The sequence below is a fragment of the Mus musculus genome, chromosome 5 (assembly GCF_000001635.26).
Source record: "Mus musculus strain C57BL/6J chromosome 5, GRCm38.p6 C57BL/6J".
Taxonomy (NCBI): domain Eukaryota; kingdom Metazoa; phylum Chordata; class Mammalia; order Rodentia; family Muridae; genus Mus; species Mus musculus.
In genome coordinates, this window is record NC_000071.6 from 37,748,095 (window position 1) to 37,774,165 (window position 26,071).

General features: G+C 46.9%; 1 long non-coding RNA gene across 1 annotated transcript; it reads right to left on the bottom strand.

The window, feature by feature from the left end:
- Gm40286 lies at positions 1-26,071 on the bottom strand. Its single transcript, XR_868359.1, has 3 exons — positions 25,895-26,071; positions 23,823-23,925; positions 1-56 (listed from the first exon to the last, which is right to left on the bottom strand). It is a non-coding gene; the product is annotated as a predicted gene, 40286 (long non-coding RNA).

Consider the following 26,071-nt stretch of genomic DNA (forward strand, 5'->3'; position numbering starts at 1 on the left):
TTTGCTGCTCTCAAACACCCTTTCTCTCAGAACCCCTCTCCAAGACAAGGCTGGTCCTGAGAGAGAGAGAGAGAGAAATACATGAATAATTACATTTCATTAAGTCTTTCCAGTAAACAGAGAGAGGCATTTGCAAGCGATGTGCTAAAATTTTATGTACATCAAATAGAAAACTGTGTCTCAAGATTCAAACGGTTGATGCCAAAAGGGTGAAGGAAACTCTACTGAGCCCTCCTTGCCTGAGAAGTTGGCACAAGCCTTATCCCTTGTTTTTAAGAGATGAATCAAAGGTGATGGATACTGAGAGGTAACGAAATCAAGGCAATTAACACGTGTATTACCTCACACAGCAGCAACGATCTGTGACGAGAACATTTTAAAAAGCAGTTTACAAGCTGACTGTGCATGATTGCTAAGTGGAGTATCCACACTGGCCATAGGTTTTTGAGCTTGCTTTTTTTTTAACCTAAGTGATTTTTTAAAATTATATAATTTTTCTTGTTTACGTAGTGTGTATGTGCATGTGTCAGGGTATACATGTCAGAGGTCAGAGGACAACCTACAGGAATCGGTCCATTCCTTTGCCCATATGAGTCCGGGGATGGACCTCAGCTTGTCAGACTTGGTGGCAAGCACCTTTACCCTGGTGGGACCAAGTAAATGAAATTTTGTGTCCTTTGACCAATACCTGTCTTCGTTAGGGTTACTATTGTTGTGATGAAACACCAGGACCAGAAGCAACTTGGGAGGAAAAGGTTTATTTCACTCACAGTTTAATATAACAGTTCATCATCAAAAGCAGTGAGGACAGGAACTCAGGCTGGGCAGGAACCTGGAGGCAGGAGCTGATGCAGAGGCCGTGGAGAGATGCTGCTTACTGACTTGTTCCCCATGGCTTCCTCAGCCTGGTTTTTTTTTTTTTATAAAACCCAGGATCACTAGCACAGGGCTGGCACCACCCACAATGTGCTGGGTCTCCACCATCAGTCACTAATTAAGAAAGTGCCCTACAGGCTTGTCTACAGCCTGATCTTATGGAGACTTTTTCCCTCCTCCCCAGTGACCCTGGCTTGTGTCAAGCTGACCAAAAACTAACCAACACGCCTCCTAAGCCACACTTGTCCTCTCCTCTCCCCTTAGGACCATGTCTCCCCTGCTCAGCTTCAGATGAGAGCTCAGAAAGGAAGCCACAGGTCCAGAGCCTGGAGCAGTACATTTTAAAGGGATTGCTCTCACTCCCTTTGATTACAAAAGTGAGGAGACATACGCAGCCACCAAACCCAGACACTATTGCAGATGCCAAGAATTACTTGCTGACAGGAGCCTGGTATAGCTGTCCTCTGAGAGGCTCTGCCAGAACCTGACCAAAACAGATACAGATGTTTGCAGCCAACCATTGGACAGAGCACAGGACCCCAATGGAGGACTTAGGGAGAAAGACTAAAGGAACTAAAGGGGCTTGCAATCCCATAGGAAGAACAACAATATCAACCAACCAGACCCCCCCCCCCCAGAGCTCTCAGGGACTAGACCATTCCTCAAAGAGTACACATGGAGGACCGAAGGCTCCAGCTGCATATGTAGCAGAGGATGGCCTCATCTATCGTCGTTGGGAGGACCCTTGGTCCTGTGAAGGCTTGATGCCCCAGTGTAGGGTGGTGAAGCGGGAGTGGGTGGGTGAACACTCTCATCGATACAGAAGGGAGGAGGTTTGAGATAAGGGATTTGTGGAGGGGAAATCTGGAAAGGGGATATTATTTGAAATGTAAATAAATAAAATATATAATAAAAAAGTGAGGAGCAATGAGGGCATCCATGCTGCAAAATCATTCCAGTGTTGTAACTCCCTCAAGGATGGCAGAATATCACTGTGAAGGCAATTACGGAGCAAAGAAAATTAATGTAGATGCAATTTCAAAGCTGGGGAAAAAAACTATTTGCAGCCACAGAAAGCCCTACCCAAACTCTGTTCCAAAGTAAAGTGCCATACAGGGTCAGGGACCACAGAGGTAGGTGTCCCTGGCTCCTGCTGTCATACAGGGTCAGGAGCCACAGGGTCAGGTGTCCTTGGCTCCTGCTGTCATGAGTCCAGCCGACCAGGTGATTTTTCACCACCACGGGCCTTTGCAGTTTCACCCAGAGAGGTGGCTCTCCCCATCCCTCTTATCTGAGTTGCAGGCCTCCTGGCTCTGTAGATAAGCCCTCCTCCTGGCTCAGGCTTTCTGGGCTACAGCTTGGCTTTGGGGTGAAGCCCAGGGTGCATAAAACCACTGTGGCTTCAGGAAGGACTGAAGTCTGGTCTCAGTAAAATGGACCCATACCTCCACTTATCTCTGATTACAGCATTCCTTTTTTGTGGAGAGCAAGCTCCAGGGGGAGGGGAAAATGGCTTCTCCAAGCAGGGACAAGACTAAGGGATATAGTGTGCTTTGGAAGAAGGGTCAGCCTGTCCCTCCCTGCTAAGCCTCAGACTTGGGATCAGACTTGGGGTCACCCCTTCCTTGCTGTCTTATTGTATAACTTTTGTGTGCCTGTGTGTGTGTGTGTGTGTGTGTGTGTGTGTGTGGACAGGCAATAATACGTATCCATACTGTCTCCAGTGTTTCATGGTAACACAAGGGGAACCAGGGACAAGGCTGACTACTGCCACCTTACAGTTGATAAATTGGGCCCTTCAGTAGGCAAAGCCTCAGCTATCTGGCAGGAATGAGTGTTGAGGTCCCCTAAGATTCTACAGGTTATTGTCCTGTGATTCTCAGATCCTCAGGTGCCTGCATGTCTCAGCGGCCACTTTGTAAGGTTTGGGGAATGAAACGTTTCATGCCCCCTTCCTAAGCCAGGTAAGGGTTGGGATGGGCAGGAAATATGGCTGGGGATACTTGGTGGAAAACCATAGGTAAGGCCATGGCTACCCATGAAGGTTTTTGTACAAGTGTGTTGGGTTTGACCTTGATGCCAGTTACTCCTCTGGTTGGGGGTGGTGGAGGACTCATAACCCATGTGTGTAGCATGTGGTGTGTGGTGTTACATAGGAATGGGAGCAAGCCAGCAAGAGTGTGAACGTGGGTCTTTTGAAGGCCAAGAGAGGCCTGCTCACAAAAGAAACAGACATATGTAATCAAAAGTAGAGAAAAAAGTCATTCCTTGACAGGTACAGAGACCCAGGGTACAAGCTGAGAGGCTACTGTGGGTACCTGCAAGGCACCCAAGAGTTCCTGGGGAGTGGGGGAGAGGCCTCAGAAACTAGAGCTTCCAGACAGGGAACACAGAAGGACAGGGAGAGTGTGTGGGTAATGGGACGGATGGCCAGCACCCAAATGGCACTTGGGACTGTCCTAAGGAAGGGCTATGCAGCAGGCCCTCTACAGGGTACCTGGGCTCACACGCTCACTCTGCCTCTTCTAAGCACCTTGCCTTAGTTTCCTGCTCTGTAAACAGGGTTCATAACAATCCCCACAGAACCAAGTGGCTTGAAGCACAGTCCAAATGTGCAGAGCAAACCTGAGGACTGACACTCAGCCTTAAGCAGAAGTCAGTGTGTTAGCACCTGCTGTCCTGGGTACACTGAGGAACGCAGGCATGGTAGGTGCTGAGTCTGGGCATAGTCTTTGCAGCAAAGCCTCCCACGAAAGGAGTAGGGGGCATGGGGACAGCTCGAAGGCTCAGAGCTTGAGCTGGGTTTGTTGACCAGCAATAGGAAAAGGCCCAGCGTCTGAGGCAGCCCCCGGCTGTTGGCGGGAGCCCTTGACAAATGCAATTAATTATGAACAGATTCACATATGTACACAGGCTTCTTAACTAGCAAATACTTGCACAGGGATTTTTCCAAACACAGCCCCTGTGTTACCTTTCAATGGGCCAAAAGATGCTGCAAGGTCAAGTTGCTGTGGTGTGGAGAGGCTTTAAAAAAATCCTAGCTCAAGAATTCTCCCAGCTATTTAAGTCATTTTCACACAGTTTGCCATTGGTAATTACTGTTCCTTGTCTGTGGGTAACACAGAGCGGCACCCAGCCTGCAAACCGAACCCTGCTCCTGGCAGTACACCCTCCCTGTTCCCCTCCCAGCAACTCATAGAACCTCTCACTGGCCACCAACCTGATATACACTACAAAACACCTTACCCCAGACCACACAGCCTCCTGGTATCCTGCTATGGTGCCCCCAAGGTCATGGGACAGGTCAGTTGGAAGAAGGCTAGGGTAAGCTAGAGTCACCAAGTTTCATGCGACCTTGGCAAGCCCCTGTTCCCTCTGGGCTGCACTTTCTCAGATATAATGCAGTGGGCAGCAAGTGTTTGTGTTGTGGTTATTCCTTTATTTGGGCAGTGGTCAGGGTGGGGGGAGGGAGGTCCTTCCTTCTGCCAGCCCTTTCCTGTCCTGTACTACCAGTCTGGCTGACTACAACATTAGAAGGAGAGCACTAACCTTAGCAGGGAAAAAGCACCACTGCCCTCTAGTGGCTTCCAGCCAGAATGATGCTGGGCTGTCTTGTTGAAACCCTGTAGTGTGCTTTCAAGCCCAAGGTTCACTGCACAGACACAGCACCTTCCCAACTCACCTGCAGAAGGGACCAATGAGGGACATCGGGGTACCACACACAGCCCTTCCCGAAGCCCAGCTATGCATCCAAGAGCCTGCAAGGCCAGGTGCCACCTCCCAGAGCTGCGTACCCACCTGCCTATCTCCCCAGCCCACTATTCTCTGACCCAGGCTGCTCTGCAGCTCTGGGACACACCAGCCTTCTCCAAGGACACATAATCCCAGAGAGAGGATGACAGCCTCCTGGCCTCCTTCCGCCTTGGCAGTCTCATTGATCCATGTCTACATACGGCACTCACAGCAGCCCTTCCTCCCCCACCTCTTCAATGGTGTTCTAGCATATTTTATACTGTCCATTTTATCTAAGGACGCTCTTCAGGGAAGACAATTCCTACGGACAGAGATATGTTTGGAAGTCCCCTGCTGTATCGCCAATACCAGTACACACCAGGTGCTACATAAATATTTATCAAACAAATAAATGCACACAAGAGCAGAATTTATGTTAGTATAAACATGAGCTAGCCAGGTGGGGCAGGGTCAGTTCCAGGCACTGTTTTAATAATTAAGAGAGGAGTGTGCCAACCACTGTGGGCATGAAAGGTATCTCAAAGGAAGTGACCTAGAAATCGAGTTGGGAAGAACATAAACACACACAGCTCTATCACATCCACAGAGCCCAACTCAGACCTCTGCCCCTGGCATCTCAGGCTCCACATGCTGTTTGTTTTTAAGTGGGGTTATTACCACTGCAGGGTACAGGGACTGCTTCCATTTACACAAAGGACAGCTATCCTTGTCAAAGCTGGGCAGAGTCCTCATTAATCAACCTGCAACACCCAGGGCAGGCCCAACCACTTACCCATGTCCCTACGTCCCAGCCCCACCCCGCACACATTGCTTTATCCCAGGCTGGGCTTGGCAGTAATCTCTGAGGTTCTCCTGCCCCCAGCAAAGGTCAGTACCCACCCGCGTCATAAAGATGACTCATAGGGCCGCCAGCTAGCATTCCCAGGACTCAGGGCCACTTGCATCACAGTGCCAGGCCAGGGCAGGGCAGTCAGTCTTGACTTCATATGGGATTCTGTCCAGTGTCTAATATCTCAGCGTTAACGATATTTGGGGCCAGTTGGCTTCTGTGGTGGGCTGCACTGTGCACTGTGGGATACTCACAGCATCGCTGGCTTCCCCATACCAGATGCCAGTAGCACCCTGGCTCCTCCCTCACTCTGACAACCTAGACGGTGCCCAGAAGTTGCCACATACCCCCATTAAAACAGCTCTCAGCCAGAGTCTTTACAATGGTCCTTAATTGTCTTGTTTTCCAAATATTCTTGTGAAGTCCCAGGACAAGGAAGGTGTTAGAGCCAAAAATGCATACGTACCAGTCACAGCTGGACCCTAAAAAGGATGCTGACACTTCACATGGTCACCACCTAGCTGTTATCCTGAGACATGGACTGTGTCCCCTCTCCCTTTGAACTTAACCCTCTTGTTTCATGAAAGAAGAAATTGTGACCCAGAGAAGCCAAGCAATGAGCTTGAAGTCACCGAGTAGTTGACTCATCCCAAGTCCCACACCCAACCTACATCTAAGCCAGCCTCAACCTCAGAGGCTAACACTTGGTAGTGGCCCAAAGCACAGGGGGCAACCTTGTTTTCAAGCCTTTTTGTTTTCCTCATTTTGGTGAGAATGTGCAAAGCACAGCTCTGTAAAAACCCTGGATGAGGTCAGCGCAGTGGTGGCGTGAACAAACAGGATTGCCGTGGAAGCGCTTCGTAAAAGGAAGAGCCTCAAATTGTTTGTTATGATTATAAAGGTCATTTTCCCCTTATAAAAAGAGAGAGAGAGAGTAATTTTCATTTACAGGGACCTCAGGCAATTTTCCATTTAATTTGATGTTTTACGATGACTGTGAGTTTGTGCCACCTTACAAGGCTCACAGGGCCGCCAGCTAGCATTCTCAGGACTCAGGAGTCACAGACATTTGATTTCTGCAGCTTCAAGGTTATTGGTTCTTCAGGAGCAAAGAGAAAGACAGCTTCATTTTCCTGGGTCCCAGTCAGACGGGGACCAATAGCCATTCTGGGGGACCCACATCCCCTAGTGAGCTCTCAAAAAGGCTACAAAGTCCAAGGTGAGGTCCCAGTATATGTTGCACATGCCCCCGAGTACACACAGCTACATTACCCCAGTGACATGCCCTGCCCAGCTTGATCACCAACTCCCTCCTCTGGGGTCTGGTACACGTTTCCAATGTCAGTATCACAGCAGTCTATGGGCTGTGGGGACCTTCAGCCTGCTTTACAGACAGTTGAGGTGGGCTTAGAGATGCTACACAATAGCTGGTAGCCATCCAGGCTCGTCCACTGGAATATGGCCACTCTGTCTACACAAGGGCAGGGCCCTTCGGCTACCACCACCCCACTGGCCTGACAGCACCTAGCCAGTTTTTAATTTCTTGGACTCCAGTGTCAAGCATAGCAATGGACCCACTGGACACAGTCTGTCCCCTGGTGTGGGTCTCAAGGAAGACATCCAAAATGAACTCTCACGTTCAGCTCATCATCCAGAGCCTCTCTTTTCCTTGCTGTGAAACGGACATGATGCTCTTTCCCTAGGAGGTTGTGAGCCCTTGTGAGGCAGCATCAGCATCTTAGAGGATGTGACCCACATTGGTGTGGCAACAACAGGGGCTGGTCCCTTCCTGCTCAGATGGCAAGATGAAGAAGGCATCATGGGGACTGAACACAAGCAGTGTGTTAATTGGAGGCAATGCAGGGTCAACCCAGAGAAGACCAATCAGAGCAAACATGGCTGGCTTTATCGAATAACTACTGAGTGCCAGGCCACAGGCCATACACTTGATGTGCAAAGAGTCATTCTGTCTGCACGCCAGGAGTGTGGAGGTTGATATGTCACGCTTACTGAAAAGCTCTGTGCAGAAGCTGTGACACAGGCATAGCCTGTAACCCAGAAGAAACCATGGTGGAGCGCCTAGCCCAGGGTAGGGCTTGGGACTCATCATCAGGGTGTAAGAAGGCAAACAGTCTGGCCCCCAACCTCTGTATAGCCCTGTTTGTACTCGGGACTCTTCAAGTCAGGATCATCTCTGTAAACGTGACTTTTGTTCTTCAACTTGACACTTGTTAGAGAAACAGAAACCAAGGCTGATGAGCACCTGAAACGTTCCCACCACTGCTGGTGGCTCCTGAGCAGTCAGCCAGGTCCTGTTGTATACATCATGTGGCAAGCCCCATCTGAAATAGATGATGCTAGTGGACCGCCTTCTGTACCAATTCCCACTCTCTAATGATGTTTGTATGGCTCAGGCCTGCTCACTACACACAGAGCACTTTCTAACCCTTCCCCTACTAGGACATCCTGCTTGCTTAGGATACTTTGTGATCATTTAAAGTTTATGTATGTATAGGTAGGTATACGCACATGTGAGTGCAGGCACCAGGGAGCCCCCCCGCCCCCCAAATAAAGACGGATCCTTTGGAGCTGGGGTTACAGGTAGTTGTGGGCCACCTGACCTGGATGCTGGGAATTGAACTTGAGTGCTCCTAACTGCTAAGCCATCCCTCCAGGCTCACCTTGTGTTGGCTTTGAAGGCTGTGTTTGGGCATCCTCTTCACTAAGATGCATAGGCATCCTCTGCAAGAATTCTTTATGTTCAGACAGAGTGATAGAAAACCCAGAAGAATCTCAACCTCCAAGAAATCAAAGCCATCACCCTCCTTACACGGAGCAGCACAGGGTGCTGTCGTCTGAGTCCCTCCAGATCACTGCTTTGCGCACAGTTGTGAACCAATCTGTGAGGAAGAGGAATAACTTTGTCATCCCTCAAGAATTAGCTGCTGGGGATTGAGCTGGATGAATGCAGGCTTAGACAGGAGGTATCACACTCAGGGTCTACCACCCCTGTCATCCCAGCTAGTTAGGAGGCTGAGGCAGGAGGATCACAGTGCAAGAACTACCTGAGTGAAAGTGTGTTCCAAATCAGCCTGGGCAACTTAGAGAAAGAAACCCTGCCTCAAAGTTTGAAAGGTGGAGGGATCCAGCTCAGCGGTAGAGAGCACGCCTACACTGTAAATGCATCATATTAAATAAATAGGTGGAGAGGCGAATCAGCAGTTAAGAGCTCTTATTGATAGGACCCAAGTTCAAGTCTCAGCACCCATACTGAACAGCTCACAGCCACCTGTAACCCCAGCACCAGGGAATCTAACTCCTTCTTCTGGTCTCTACAAATATGATCCACTTACATACACACATGTACACACACACACACACACACAAATAATAAATAACTTACACATCATCCCCACACTGTGTAAAGATGAAACTCCATCACTACACATCTTGGGATTTCTTTGCAAGAGCTCTTTTGGGTGGATAACCCCTGTCTCCCAGACAACAGCTCCTTCGAGTAGTGGCAGTCTGTGTGCACTGCCTTGCCTGGCCTGGCAAGTTACTGTTGGACTTATACCACAGGGCGACTAGAGTTAGTGAGGATGCAGGTCAAAGATGCCCCTGGCAGCTGGCAGAGACTGATAAACAGAGTGAGGTCTGACAGAGGCAGAAGGAGGAGACCCGCTCTTATTGTCAACACTGCAAACCCCTACCGTGCCTCCCAAGGCACCAGCTGGCTTGAGGAATCACCCACAATAAATGCACACAATAAACCTCACATTTTGGACTCTGCCATTTTTTTCTAGGTCTTTGAGATGCATGTGAGGTTCACGGGGATTTCCCCAGCTCTGTGGTTATCCTTGCTTGTACCCTCTGTGTTCTTACTCCAGGTTCTTCATCATCTTTCCCAGTGAACCAAACCCTCATATGTGAAGCCCCCATCCTCACTGCTATCACCTGCGTGCTGCGAGGTGCTGCACACTTGAGCTCAGCCACCACCCCCTCTTTCACTTGGCCTGACTCAGGCTATCTCCATGGCTCATTTGCAGACCAGGCAACCCAAACAATGACTTGAGATAACCTAGAGGAGGTGGGGAAGTGAGGAGCTGGTAGAGCTGAGCTCTAACCCTGCATGGTGTAACTCTATATCTCTCTCCATGCCCCACTCTGGGAGTGTTCTGATCTCCATGCTTTGTGGCCTTGGCAAGGATCAGTGTGAAGAATCATGTCTCTCTTCGCACTGTTAGCTCCAGTCAGGATGCAAAGTTCTAGGAGGCTGGTCCCCTCCCCAGTGTCCCTTCTGAGCCCTTTGTACAAAGGCCCCCATACCATGTCTACATTACTGATAAAGTCTGGAGCCAGAGGTCTGCCAGTTCACTATTCAGTGTGATAGATGGACCAAAGCTGGGAAGATGGAATGAGCTTCAGTCTGGGCTCAGTAGCCCCTGAAGCCTCTTAACCTCCCAGCTTCCCCCATGGCATGGCTGTGTGCTTTCCTACAGCAGGCAGTCTTGCAATGTGCACAAATTGAGCACGGTTCAGAGTTTATGGTCATACAAAGGCTTGGGAGTACTGTTTTATATGTCTGTTTTGCACGCCTTTAGCATCATAGGGACTGAAATGAATTCTACAGGAGAGTTGGGCTGCTCACAAGCGGAGCCAAGAATTTCCTGCAGTGGAGTTAACTCTACCTCTGGCAGCCACGGTGCACAGCAAGAAAGGCCTTGCAGAGCATCTCACTCAGCCAGGAGCATCCAAGGGAGTTGTATTTTTGGCCCCCCGAGGGCTAATTTTCCCTTTTCCAGAAAGTTGGGTGTGGAGTATGGGCTTGGAGTCAACTGATCACAGATGGTGATGGATCCTGGCATTTTCTGGAGTCCCACTGGACCATTTGATAGATGAGGCTACTGAGCTCCAAATAGGTCAGCTAATGTCACTGTCATGGAATGCCAGAGCCAGCAGGCTCCCCTGTCCAGATACTAGAGGACTGCCAGCAAAGTGGTTCTCTGATCAAGGGTCCTCATCTCTGCCTCAGGTCATACTGATCCTCTGTGATAGCCAGAAGCTAGAAACAGCCCAGATGCCCCACAATGAAAGAATGGATTCTGAAAATGTGGTACATTTACACAATGGAATACTGTTCAGCTATTAAAAACAATGACTTCACAAACTTTGCAGGAAAATGGGTGGAACTAGACAATATCATCCTGTGTAAGGTAACCCAGACCCAAAAGGATATACATAGTATGTACTCATTAATAAATGGATATTAGACAAAAAGTACAGAATACCTAGGATATAACCCATAGAATTTAAATTTAAGAACTTTAACAAGCAGAAAGGCCAAATGAGGATGCTTCAATCAACTTAGTAAGGGGGAAAAATAATAATGAGAGGCGGGAGGAGGGGGATTTGGACGGAAGAGGGGAAGGGGAGGGGAAAAGGGGAATGGGATCAGGTAAGGAGTGGGGGAGCAGGAGAAGCCCAGAGGGCCAGCAGAATGAATGAAAATATGCAGCCTCAGAAGGTAGGAGGCAGTGAGACCATCTAGAAAGTACCAGAGACCTGGGAGGTGAGAGACTCTCAGGACTTAAAGGGAGATACTTTAGATGAAGTGCCCAACAGAACGGAGAGGGAACTGAAAGAAACCACTTCCAATAGTTAGACAGGGCCTCAAGAAGAGGGACAGGGTTACTAACCCACAGTCAAAATTTCTGACACAGAAGTGTTCCTGTCTAAAGGAACTGCAGGGACAACGATGGAGAATAAACTGAGGAAAAAGAAGTCCAGTAGCTGGCCCAACTGGGAATCTACCCCACGGGGAGAAACCAAGGCCTGACACTATTACTGATGTCATGATGTGATTACAGACAGGAGCCTAGCATGACTATCCTCTGAGAGGCCCAACCAGCAACTGACTGAGACAGACGCAGATACTTACCAATGAACTAAAGTCTGGACCAGTATGTTTGAATTAGGGGAAAGATTGAAGAAGCTGAAAGAGGAGGGCGACCCTATAGGAAGGCCATCAGTCTCAACTAACCCAGACCCCAGGGAAGTCCCAGAGACTGAGCCACCAACCAGGCAGCATACATGAGCTAGTCCAAGGCTCCCAATATATATGTAGCAGAGGACTGCCTGGTCTGCCCTCAGTGGGAGAAGATGCACTGAGTCCTCAAGAGACTTGAGGTCCCAGGGAGTGGGGAGGCCTGGTGGTGGGGAGCATCCTCTTGGGGATAGGGGGAGAAGGAATGGGGTGAGGAATTGTAGGAGGGGGGACCAGGAGGGGGACCAATGACCAAATAAGTAAATTAATTAATTTTTAAAAGTCACGTGTCTAAGAAAGCATACATTTAGTTCATATTCTCTAATTTATTAGAGTATATGTTTTCCAAAATGTTTCTTTATGATCATCTGGATTCCAGTGGTATCTGTTATAACACCTCCCTTTATTTATAATTTTATTAATATTCTCTCTCTCTCTCTCTCTCTCTCTCTCTCTCTCTCTCTCTCTCTCTCTCCATGGACCAATAAAAGTAATGTAAAAATGAACTAATATTTACAAATATTATTAAATTAATTTTTGTGAAACATGTTCTACACATTCAGTACAATCCCCATGAAGATTCCAATAAGTTTCTTCACAGGAATAACTTAATCCTAAATTTCCTATAAAAAACAAAACACACACACACAAAAGAAACTGAAAAAATAAAATAATAATAGCAGTGCTATCGCAATACCAAACTTCAAATCACACCATAGAGTCATAGTAGCAAAAACAGTATGATACAAGGATTTGTGTGTAGATGTTCCAGAAATAAGCTCCCAAAAAATCATAGCCACTTGCCTTTTGACAAAGGTGCCAAAAACTTTTAAAGAAAAAGAGAGTCAGGCTGGAGAGATGGCTCAGTGGTTAAGAGCACTGACTGTTCTTCCAGAGATTCTGAGTTCAATTCCCAGCAACCACATGGTGGCTCACAACCATCTGTAATGAGATCCGATGCCCTGTTCTGGTGTGTCTGAAGACAGCTATATTGTACTCATATACATAAAATAAATAAATGAATCTTTAAAAGAGAGAGAGTCTTTAACAAATAGTTCTAGTATTACTGAATGCCTGCATGTAAAATAATGAAATCATATCTGTTCCTCTCAAAATGCATCAAAGACCTTAGTGTGAGAGGGCTAGAAAGACAGCTCCGCAGTTAAGAACGTTTCCTGCAGAGGACCTGAGTTCAGTTCTCAGCATGCACCTGGTGACTCACAACTTCCTATAACTCTAGTTCTAGGTGATAAGGTGGCCTCTTCTGGCCTTGTAGGCACTGCATGCTTGTACTGTACTGTACTTGTATGTATAGAGACAAACATTTACAAAAAATATAGTTAAAAAATATTTTAAAGACCTAAATGTGAAATTGCTAAAAGAAAACATTTAAGCTGGGCGGTGGTGGTGCACGCCTTTAATCCCAGCACTCAGGAGCAGAGGCAGGCGGATTTCTGAGTTCAAGGCCAGCCTGGTCTACAAAGTGAGTTCCAGGACAGCCAGGGCTACACAGAGAAACCCTGTCTCGAAAAACCAAAAAAAAAAAAAAAAAAAAAATCTAAAATATATCTTTAGGTTTCGTAGACAAATTATGTAATCATACCAAGTGTCCATGGATACCATGGATAAATATGGAAAGTATCTCAAGTGTGTGTGCGTGTGTGTGTGTGTGTGTGTGTGTGTGTGTGTGAGAGAGAGAGAGAGAGAGAGAGAGGGAGAGAGAGAGAGAAGTTTTATTCATCTGTAAAGAATGAAATTGAATTTTTTTACAGGAATATAGACAGTAAAATAAACCAAGCTTAGAAAGACAAACATCACATGTCTGCTCTCGTGGGTAGAATGTAGAGGGTGGGGAACATGAAGGTGAAAGGGAACAATCAGAGATGTGGACAGGGGAGGAGAAAGGGACGTAGATGAAGGAAAGCACAATTGAGGAGGTGAATTTTAACAAGTACATTGCCCATGTAGAAATGTCATAACAAAACCCCTGACTCTGTCCAACTAAAACACACTAAAAACAAAAACAGGAAAAGTGCAGCCCAGCCCTCACCACTATGCCGAATGAAATAAGCCAGGCACACAAATCAGGCACGATATGAGCCCACTCGTGCACACAATCTGAAAAGCTGCTCCCCAAGACATGGGGAAGCAGTAGTTATCAGAGATGTGGGGAAGCTAGAGGAGAAAGGAGAGGGGTGAATGGGTCCAATTACATTACACAGGTGGGATGCTGTCCTATATTCTGGTACATAGCAACAGTGTGGCATTTTGAAACAGTAGAAGAGTATACAATGGCCTCACTGCACAGAAATAATGGTGATTAGAAGAAATGGATTGCTCTATTTGAGTCCCTCAGTAATAAATGCACTGTAACCGATGAATACAAAATAAATTAAGACCATGCCCACAGAGAGAGACTTGCCCTGAGCCACCCAACACCAGGTTCCACCAGTCTGGAGCCATCCCCACCCATCCCTGCCCAACTCAAGCACAGACCCCGTGAGCCTCCCGGGCTCCTTCAGCTCCCAGAGTCTGGACCAAGCTCAGAGCTGAGCTTATTCTCTTCCAAACAATCTGCTAGGAGCCCCACCCCTGGCCAGCAGTTGGCTCTCAGACACAGGCCATGGGCTGAGACCCATGCTCCTTGAGTCACGCTGATGGGGCTCCCAGGGCAGGGTCTGGCCCATGTCCCCATGAGTCATGACACCTTGGTGCAGAGATTGATAATCCCAAAAATACTGTCAAGAAGTATTCTGAAGCCATCAGTCAGGTTGTGACTAGATGCCAGGAGGCATCCTTTGGGTCTTTTCTTCATGTACTTAAATAGGGTAGGCTTTCTGCTCAACAGAGGAAAAGGGTGTGGTCACCCCAGCTGAGTATTTACACGAACTTCCACTCAGACCTCACTGAACCACAAACCTCATTCTTGAGATGCAGTAACAGTGCTCCAGAGATGAAGATGGAGAACGGGGAAAATGGCTTGGTTGTTAAAGTACTTGCTAAGCAAGCCTGAAGTATCTGAGGCTAGATTTCAAACACAAATACTTAAAAAGGAAAAGCTTAGCATCACATATCTAAAGTTCCAATGCTCAGAGGCAAAGATGAGAGGATGGGGGTGGGGTGGGGAGGTTCACTGGACAACTGGTCTACCCAGCTGGTGAGCTTCAAGTTCAGTGACAGAGACTGTCTCCAAAAATAGATAGTGATAAAGAAAGACACCTGGCATCGACCTTTCTTCTATATGTATGTGTATGGTGTGAGCATTCATACACATGCATACACATGTGCATGAGTGTAAAATAGAATATTTGGTCGGATTTTTTTGGCTGTTTTTTGTTTTTTAATATGAGGACTGGAGAGAAGGCTCAGCAGTTAAGAGAACCCCCCAATCTTACCGGTTTCCTTATCACCACCTAAACTGTAGCTCACAACATGCAACTCCAGCTCCTGGGGAGCTAGTGCCATCTTCTGGTCTCCATGAGCACTGCACACATGATACACACACACACACACACACACACACACACACACAAATAAAAGTAAAAAGAAAAGAAAACTTTTTTAGAGAAAAGAAAAGCTGTGGGGTTCAGGGATGACTAGAAGGAAGCTGGCTAACAGGGAACATAGTCGTTCCATAGGAGACACACAAGCAGTAATGGTGGCTGCAGTCCCAACAACTCATTATGTATTTTATGAAGATCTGAAAGGATTAAAAGTTCCCCATCCCTAAGCAACAGCAAACAACCAATGAGATGGGAATACTAACATCCCCAAGGTTACCAGTGTTCGCCTCACCCACACAGTTTTGAGGAACCACCACACCCTGCTCTGCAGAAAGCTATGATCTGAAAACAGTACTATCTTAAATTTCTCTTTTAATTTTGTTTGTTTGTTTGTTTGTTTTTTGAGACAGGGTTTCTCTGTATAGCCCTGGCTATCCTGGAACTCACTTTGTAGACCAGGCTGGCCTCAAACTCAGAAATCTGCCTGCCTCTGCCTCCCGAGTGCTGGGATTAAAGGCCTGCACCACCACGCCCAGATAAAAATTTTCTTGTTTAAAAATGGAAGCGAAATATATACTTAAAAGGCTTAGATACTTATGTCCTTTCTCAGGTTAGCATTAGGGGGTTGGGATGTGTTTTTTGGCGTTGGGTAGTATACTTACCACAGGAGTGTGCCAGTATGTCACTCAATACTGGGTATACTAACCACAGGACTGTGCCAGTATGTCACTCGATACTAGGTACTCAGCCACTGGTGCCTTTGGCATTGTTGGTGCCTAAGGCAGATAAATAACAGGCATCATCAAAGGAACTGAAGTCACAAAAACTCAAGTTACCTACTGGGGATGATCGAAGGTTGGCGCTTAAAAAAACCCTCTGTGTGCTAGGTCTGTTTTTGTATTTTACCACTAAAATGTCTGGGCATTTTATATTTTTTAAATGTATTTCATTTTGTGTGTGTGTGTGTGTGTGTGTGTGTGTGTGTGTGTGTGTGTGTGTGTGTGCTTATGCAGGCATATGCACACCATGTGGGAGCAAGAGCTCATGGAAGCCAGAAGAGGGTGCCAGATCCCCTGGAACTGGAGTCAACGGCAGTTGTGAGCCACCATGTGGGTTTGAGGAACTAAACTCAAGTCTCTGCAAGAGCAATAAGCAAAAGTTAACATTGAAAGGTAACCAATGCTAGTCATGTTGTTGTTGTTGTTTGTTTGTTTGTTTGTTTTGGTTTTTTGAAACAAGGTTTCTCTGTGTAGCCCTGGCTGTCTTGGAACTCACTCTGTAGACCAGGCTGACCTCGAACTCAGAAATTTGCCTGCCTCTGCCTCCCGAGTGCTGGGATTACAGGCAGGCCCCACCACTGCCCTGGCTTATTCATATTATTCAAAGACAGAATACATATCTTCCAAATTCAGAGAACACATTTTTACAAAATCTAGCATCCTTTCTTTCCCTTTTTTTTTTCCTGTCAGCAAACTCACAATACCAGAGCTTCCTTAACCTGATGATCATTTTTAAATCCACCATTAAAGTAATAATTAACACTGAAAACTCTAAAGTTTTTGCTCGAAGATTGAGAGGTGTCTGATTTCATGCCCTCTGTTCGACGTTGTATGGGGAGTTGTAGCCAGCAAAATGAGGCAAGAGAGGGAAATAAAAGCCACCCAGATGGGATGGAGAGAAAGATAAAACCTTTTATTTTACAGATTGCTTGCTTTTCTATTGGAAACAATCTGATGAACTCTACCAAAAATACTACAAATAAATGAGCCTGTTGAAACTGCAGGATGTGGAGCTGTGCTTAGTGGCACGATGCAGTGATTTCAGCTATCTAGGAGGCTAAGACAGGAGAATTGCAGGCTCAGTGACTACGTAGTCTACAGACAGAGTGCAAGGCCAGAACAGGCAACTTAATGAAAGCTCTGTCTCAAGAGAGAAACCGAGGCTGAGACTATAGCGCAGGGGTAGAGTTCTTGTTTACTGTACATAGACCCTGGGCTCAATTCCCAGCACCAAGGGGGAAATGCAGTATTAAAAAAAAAAAATCAGTATACAAAATCCAGTTGTTTCTCTAAACATTGGGAATTGAACCATTAGAAATAGACATCAAAAATATCCTTTAGAATAGCACCAAAAGGCATAACTGGGAGCTGAATGGTGGCTCAGTAGGTAAAGTCCTTGCTCTGAAACTATGAAGGCCTGAGATTAAATCCTCAGCATCCATATAAAAAGCCAGCCGTGGCTGTGAGTAGCTGTAAGGCAGCAGTGAAGTTGGAGATAGAGGAGCCTGAGAGTTCAATGAACATCGGACCAAGCCAAAGCCAGAGGCTTCCAAGTAAGAGACTGTCTCAAGGCAGTGAGATAGAGGGGGATAGAAGAAAACGCCAACACCCAGCCCCACCCTGGCTTCTGCATGCTCAGACACAGGAAGGTGCAGCCACATGCTCACATACATACACCATACAGGGACTGATGGTAAACACTTTCCTAATCTAGTCTGAAATTTAGTTTTTAAAAAGATTAACCAACCAGATCTATGAAGTTCATGTGTAAAAATGAAAAGATATATAAAAGACCAAAAAAGCAAGTTGGAATAGAAAGGATCAAATTTCAAAGACTCACCCTGACTTGGAACGCACTGTTAATTCGCACTCATGGAGACTATGTTAAAGATAAACAGATAAGCCATGAAAAAAGGAGAGCGTCCACTAGTAGAGGCATAAACACACGGCCGGCTGGTTTTCAACAAAGGCACGGGCGCAACTCTACGAAGCCAAAGTCGCCTTTTCAACAAAGGGTACTAGAAAATTGCACGTCCTTGTGCAGCACAATGAGCTTGGGTTTCTACTTTGTGCATCACACAATGAGCAACCCAAGTAGGTGGCCGTGCTGAATGCACAGGGACTATTGAATTAGTCACTTTTCTAGGTGCTGTAATTAAATATCTGACAGAAACAACAAGTCACAGGAGCTTTGCTTGGGCCCGTAGTTCAGGGCATGTGAGAGAGGCCATGGTGCCAGACTTGGTTCTCATAGCCTGAGAGGTAGGGGCTGGTTACAGGATCCAGCCGACAGGAAATGAGGATGCTGACCAGACATCTTGAAGTAGCTGGTTAAGACCCTCAAGGCCATCTCCCTTGATACCCTACCTCCTCTAGATAAACTCCACCTCCTAAAAGGTTCTCAGCCTTCCGTAAGACTAAGTGTTCAAATAAATATATGAGCCTGCAGGGGACATTTTGCTTTCAAACCGTAGCAATCATTAAGCGTTTAAAAAGAAAACACTGGAGAGAAATCTTTTTGACCATGGGTTAGACAAATATTTTTGAAGTGACCCCAAACGTATAATCCGTGAAAGAAGAAAAGCCAATAAATCTGTCACCTAAAGGTAAGCTGTTCCCCAAAGGACACTGTTAAGGAAATGCTGAGGGGTAGGGCGTGCAGGAAGTCTTCCCAAAACAGTCTCCGCAGAGCCAGGCATCCAGAAATCCTGGAACTGGAGAGATATCTCAGAGACTATGAGCTCTGGCTGTTCTTCTTGAGAAATGGGGTTCAGTTCCTAGCACCTACATCAAATAACTTGTGACTGCCTATAACTCCAGATCTAGGGAATCCACTATCCTCTTCCAGTCACCAAGTGCATGCACATATGAGAGACAGAGACAGAGAGACAGAAAGGGGGAGAGAGGGAGGGAGAAAGAGAGAGGAGAGAAGGGGGAGAGGAGGGAGGAAGGGAGAGAGAGAGAATACATATGCACGCACAAACACCAACACTACCATCCCACAGATTTTAAATATATATATATGTACATGCTCAGGCGAGCATGTACAATGTGAGTGTGTGTGTGTGTGTGTGTGTGTGTGTGTGTGTGTGTGTGTGTGTGTGTGTGTGTGTGTAATCTCAGTACAGTAATAATCACTCGACAGGGCAAGTCATAGCACCATGAACACCACTACACATCTAGCAGAGCAATTTGCCCACTGATGACACCAGAGCTGAGCCTTGGATCAAATGCAAACACAGCTCTCTTGTCCGCTGGTAAGACTGAAGATGGCAATTGCTTAGGGAAACGGTTTAGCTGTTCCTTTAAAGGTTAAACCTACCACCGTTCACGTGCCTATACCTAAGTATTCAAAGCCACTTTAATAGTCCAAAACTGGAAGGATCTGAGAATCCACCAACAAGAAAATGGAAAAGCAGACTCTGACACATGATCTCTTTGTGCAAGCGGGTGTGCTTGGGAATGAAAAAGAAGAGGCTCTTGATGAACACTCCAGCATAGATGACAATCACAGTAATTACGCTGAGGGAAGGAAGCCAGGCATAAATGAATGCATTCCATATGACTCCAGTTACACAAAGTTCCCTAAGATGCAACATGATCTGCAATGACAGAAAGTCGATCCGTGGTTGTCTAGAGATGGAAAGGAACTGGGAGGAGAGGGAAGAGCAGAGTGGGGAATCTCATAAAGTTGATCTCATCAAAGTTGAGACTGGAATTAGCAGAGTCTGGGAACAGCGGAAGGAAGAAGGATGGAGAAGTTGGTCAGTGGGTACCATGCCACAGTTAGGAGAAAAATGTTCTGATGTTATAGTATACAGCAAGGTGACTAAAGAAAAAGACCACATGATTTATATTTCCAAAAGGCTAGAACAAAGTATTTTTAATTTACTTCAACCACAAAGAAGTGGTAAATGTTTGAGAATATAAACAAAGGTCTAAGTGTGCAGATGTGCTTGCCCTGACTTGATAATTACATGTATGTGGCTATATTAAATATCACACAGGGGCTGGAGAGATGGCTCCATGGTTAACAGTGCTGGCTATCCTTGCAGAAGACGCAGGTTCAGTTCCCAGGATGCCCTGCTTTGGCTCACAGCCATCTGTAAATCCAATTCCAGAGAACCTAACACCGTCTTCAAGCCTCTGCATTTCATGCGCATAGTGTGGATGTACACAAGGAAGCAAAACACTCATCATAAAATAAACTAAATCTGCATTTTTTGAAGAAGTAAATAAATACTTTTTAAACCATCATATGATAGTAAAATAAATACTTTAAGTACTGTTTAGAATATGCAGAAGAAGCTGACCAGCTTGCTCACTGCCCCGATTGTGATCATTGGCCAAGTTGATGCGTTATGTAACCACTTGACAGTGTGGCCTTGCTTTCTTCCACTCAAATGGATGTGTCCATTGATGCTGACAAACTGAGGAAATGCTCTTCTCCTGGAGCCAGGTTTCTTGCAGAAAAAATAGCTGGATAAGAAGACAGAGTGGGGAATCTTGAAGGGTCACCACAGGAGCTGGTAACGATTCTAGAGGCCAGGGGAAGATGCAAGAGACAACATGGAGACAGGAAATAGGTCGTTGAAGGATGGATATATATGAAATTCATGCCACACTCAACACCAGCCAACTAGCCTTGAAGGGATGAGCCTTCTGCCCCAACCTCTGGATTTCTATAGCTGCCTGTGCACACCTCCACCCCATATGCTTTAACCAGTTTCTGTAAGTGTTGCAGACTTGCTAAAGGCCTGAGGTCCCCTCTGCCTGTTTCCTTCCCCTGGAATGTGGAAGGGGCTGAGCTCTGAGCTATGTTATGGAAGTTATGGAAGAAGGAAGATACAGGAGGATACAGGAATGGTAGGGGAAGATGCAGTTCCAGGGGTGGTGTGAGGCTTCCTCTAGGAACTAGGCTTTCAGATTCGAGCTGTCTCTCACCTGCTGGGGAGGCACCATCAGATAAGATCAATGAGGCTTATAGACTAGGAAATCCCTTACTTTTCTCCACCCTTCCGTTTCTCTGGGGCTTTGTGCCTTTCCGAGAAACAGCATCATATACTCCTCTTCAGGGGGAAGCACAAACACAGTAAATAAACAGTACAGTCCAAGCGAGCTCCTCCTCCCTGCCAATTAGCTGCAGAGAAGCAGGATTTTTTTTTTCCTGGGGGCTGGGGAAGAGATCCTGGCCCCAGTGGCCTCCTAGATTCCTGGGGAGAATGGCTCCAGATTTAGGGAACAGCCCCAGGGGTGTGACTGAGGGAGTCTGGGGGAGAACTGGCCAAATAATCAGGGCATTCACTCGGGGGCTTTGTTTGCTGTTTCAGTGCAAATTAGCAATTAGCAGTGCCTGGCATTGGGCCACCTCCCTTCCAAGGCCAACTGGCAGCACGTGTCGTTTTGTTCTTGGCTGGAGACCCACAGACTGGGTGGCAAGAAATAGGCTCTGTGGAGCCAGGACCAAAAGCATTATGGTCCTTTTTACCTAGCAGTCTGCCCCCACTCGGAGGCATCATGCCCAAGAGATCACCCCAACCGACTGCCTTCATTGTGGACAGAGGATGCACTGTGGAGGGAACTTCTGATCTATAGGGGCCTTCACAGAGGAACCGGAACAAAAGAAAATGCTATGCACAGGCCCTACTACCTTTGAAGGGATGGAGCCAAAACCAAACTCTCCTGCCTCAGAATTCTCATAACCAGAGATACTCATACTGGAGCTGCCTGTGAGCCCTGGAGGACTTCAGATACACAAATTACTTCCTATCATTTGCATTTCTAATGACTTCCTGGGGGTGGGAAACACTGATGCAGTGAACCAACCACACTTAGGTGCCCTGAAACATTCCTCATAGCCAGCGCTGGGGAAGTGAAGAAAGGCAAGTTCTTGGGTCCCGCTAGTTGACTAAGCTTGCCACACTGGTGGGGTCCAGGACAGTGAGAGAACCTGTCTCAAAAAAAAAAAAAAAAAAAAAAAAAACAGCATCCTGAGAAACGATACCTGAGGTTGACTTCTGACCTCTGCATCTACAGACAGGTTTACAAACATAAATACATGCATATCCTCAGGCACATAATGGTAGGACTTCACAAAACCAGGGGGGTGGGGTGGGGGATTGAGTTCTAGGATGAGTCAGCAGATCAGCATGGGGAAAACAAGAGAACCAAGGATCCCAGCGAATCTCTAGACACCAAATAAGACAAAGGAACATGTGTCTTTTGAAATAATGCACTAACTCCTTGTGGAGAGCAGGAGGCACAGAATTAAGCAAACTGAAAGGTCCATTGCTGGTTTCCTGAGAATCCATGAAAAAGAATTGGCCTTACAAACGATGGGGACACGGTCCAGGAACCGTAGCTCTTCCTTCAAGGGGCAACCTGCTCAAGACTGATGAAACTCCAGCCTCCAAGGGTTAGAATAGGTTTGAACTTCAAACCTTTGCTTTTGCTGGGGACAGCCCTGAAGCTAGTAGACACAGCAAATAAATCCATGGGTTTCCCAGTTAAATTTGAGTTTCAGATAAGTGATAGGTATGAATTTAGCCTATTTATGGCCCAATCTGTCTCAGTAATGGTCAGAATACATGAGAATACTGCAGAAAGATGGAATCTGATTGCCTTTTCTAGCATTTCTTCTGTCTTGCCATCACTTCCTACTTCCTGCTCCACTTCCTGTTTGTCAATCACAGCTGTACATGGTGTCCACAATAGCTTTACAGCCAGTACATTTTAGCTTCTCCTGTCCCCTTAAGGCACCCAGTTCAACAGGAATCAATACACTCCCCTCCCTCTCTGTCTGCAGATGCCATCTAAGGACCCTGTTTCTGTCTTCTCAGCCCCCCCACCCCCAGGTGATGAAATCCCAACTGTTCTTGGAAAGTGGAGATTTCAGTCCTTCAGGCCCAGGAATGAATGACAGCAGATATGGAAGAAGACCCTTGTGGGAGGGGAACATCGAGGTACCTTCACTCCATAAACACACACAAGGTGGGGTCCAAATTCCTGGGGCTCACCTAAGCAGAGCAGGAGGAATAGAAGCCACGTGGTCATGTGAGAGCAGCCCCCCAACCGCAGCCCAGCTAGGTAATTAAAAGCATGAGGGTCTAGCCCCCACATCCTGACCCAAGACCAGGCACGGGTTAGAACTGCAGCTTTGTTGCTTGGTTTGACTCATTAATTCAATCCAGACACTGAGTTTTTGAGGAATTATAATGTCCTCAGCACTCGGCCGGGGACCACAGAGGTTGGAAAACTCTTAGAATTTGGACTCACAGACCTGGTTCCCAAGAAGGCCTTAGAATCAGCGAAAAATCAGGCTGAGGGCCAGGCTCTGGCTCTGACCTTGGCTGTAAGGTACCCATCCTGCTCTCCCACTCAGAACAGTAGACCTAGCTGAGCACACACAAGTTGAGAGAGGACCTTCTGTACACAGGAAACACCCTTCCAGGACTCCAGCACACAAAACTCCCAGGGAAATGTGTGCACAGTCTGTGGTGGCAATGGGTGAAAAAGAGAATACTGGGTGATGGAAAATATCTTCTGTCCCTAAGCAAGAGATATGCTTCTGTAATGGTGACCCGGTCTCCTGTACTGTCTGGTTTGGTGTGTCAACTTGACACAAGGTAAATTCATCACGGAGAAGGAAGTCTCAGTTAAGGAAGGACCTCCATGAGATCCAGTTGTAAGGCATTTTCTCAGTTAATTAATGATCAGTGGGAGGCAGCCCATTGTTGTTGGCTGGTGACCCTGGGTTCTATAAGAAAGCAGGTTGAGCAAGCCATGGGGAGTAAGCCAGTAAGCAACACTCCTCCATGGCCCCTGCAGCAGTTCCTATCTCCAGGTTCCAGCCCTGCATGAGTTCCTGTCCTGTTCCTCCAATCTGGAAATTTAAGCCAAAGAAACCCCTTCCTCACCAATTGGCTTTTTGGTCATGGTGTTTTATAGTAGCAATAAAAATCCTAACTATGATTTCTCCTTTCTGTCTCTGTGATAAAATGCTGACCAGAAGCAACTAAGGAGAAGAAAGGGCTTACCTGACTTACCAGCTCAGGCCATGGTCCATCATTGAGAGAAGTCTGGTAGGCATTCAAGCAGGAATGTGGAGGCAAACCCTCTTGCTATTTCATGCAGCATTTCCTGCAATCAGAGAACTTTCTCAGTCAGAGAAGCAATGCAGAATCCATGGAGGAACATACTTTCCAGTTCATAGGAGGGCTCCAGTTTAACTTGCTTTTTTCTACAGCCTAGGGAATGGTACCGCCCACAGTGGACTGGGCCCACCCACACCATTAACAATCAAGATAGTCTCCCACAGGCCAATCTAATCTAGAGAATTCTTCAACTGAGGCTCTCCTCACAGGAGATTTTTCAGGTCGTGTCAAGTTAATGGTTGGAGTTAACGAGGACAGATGGAACTGTGCCTTTATTTTAATATTTTTTTTCTGATTCTTTCTGCAAGTCCCTGACAGTTTCATACATGCATATGATTAATGTTAGTCCCTTTCATTCCCTATTTTCCTGTCTCCCTCTCCTGCTGCAACTTTTATTCTAAGTACCCCCTCCTTCCACCTTCAAGTGTTATCGCATGAGTGTGGGTGGGAACTTAACGGGAGTGGGACAATGGGTCAGTGACTACACCACAGAAGGAAACGACCCTCATTCCCCAGCAACCATATTCTAACATCCAGGCGACCCTGTTCTGATCTGTTGAGACATTCAGGAATTCTAGAGCATGATGCAGATGGCCTACTTAGGTGGAAGACAGGGGCTCCAACCTTGCAACCCTCAGGAGAAAGGAAAGCAACGCACAGAGCATGCCAAAACCATTGTGTCCCTTTGTGACTGGGAGGTACTAGTGAGAAGGACTTTGACATATGGGTAAAGTGGCTGTGTTCAGCCATGCTCCTTTCTGTGCCCAGCCGCTCTGGGAAGTGATATTGACCCGTTCACTCCTCCTCTCCTCTATTTGGTGAAGAACCCCAGGTTCCATCCTCCCTAGACCTCATCGTTTTCATTAATGAAGCACTTTTTATCCACAGCCTTTGTGCAGCAAACCCTCAGTGAAGCTCAACAGAACAAGATGGCCCCCAGGAATTTTCGGCAGCCCTGAGCCCAGGCTGGCAGTGAGGCTCCACCCTGCTTGGCATCAGTGAGGAGTGTCTGGAGATGGGCCACCCCTCAGAAAGCTGTACATGCGACAAATTTGAGGCTGACATGAACAGTCTGCCTTTGCATCCAGGGTGAGGCCCCTGGCCAACATCAACTACTTAGCCCCACTGTCAGACAGGTGTAGCCATGACCTTGTGAGAGGCCTGATCCCTCAGTCCCAGGAGCTGCTGGTGTCCACTGTCTACTTCAAGATGCAATGTGGGGAGGGAGGGGGTAGGAGAGGGAAAGGAAGAGGGGGATGGAGAGGGAGAGAGACGAGCTCTGTGACCCTAAGGAGTCACTCTGCTGTGTCTTAGTAAAGACAGATGGCAATGTGATACAGTCCCTGTGTAGGAGATTTGATTATCAGTATAAACAATGTGACTTCTAATAGCTTTGATCACCAATATAAATGACATGACTTCTGTTAGCTTTGATAACAGCCTTCCTGTTATTCAATAGACTGGATTTGATTCTTTACTTTTTTTCCCCTGAGACAAGGTTTCTCTGTGTAGCTCTGACTGTCCTTGAACTCACTCTGTAGACCAGGCTGGCCTCGAACTCAGAGATATGCCCGTACCTGCCTCCCAAGGGCTGAGTTTAAAGCTATGCACCACCACTACCTGGCTTGATTCTTTTCTCAAACTTACGTTTCTTTGCAACCAAGCCAAGCAAGTGAAGAACCAGGCTCAGTGGGGTTGAACCAGACTTGATGTTGTCCATAAACCACTCTCTGTGAGGGTTTTTCCTTTATTTTGGCAACACCCTGTGAGAAAGGAACTAACATTCCTATCATACAGTTGAGAAAAAAACAAAGGTCAGGGGAGTTCTATCAGAGAGAAGACAGAGCCACCCAGGAACCCCACGCTTCCTGTTGTAGGTCTGTGGGTGGGATCAAAACACCCTTGTTACCAGAATCAGGGGCTTAAAAGGTCCCCGTGGGAACCCGGATCCTCACCTTCCCCTCTGAATGCTCTCTTCCAAGGGGTTTTCAGATTTCCCAGCTGTGTGGCTTGTCAGTGGGATGGTGTGGCAACGGCTTCGGTATTTAGACCGTCAGGCTCAGGACCCTGTAGGAAGATTAGACACCTTTGCCAGGCTGAGCCAGGGACCAGCCAATTTTCCAAGCTCTGTC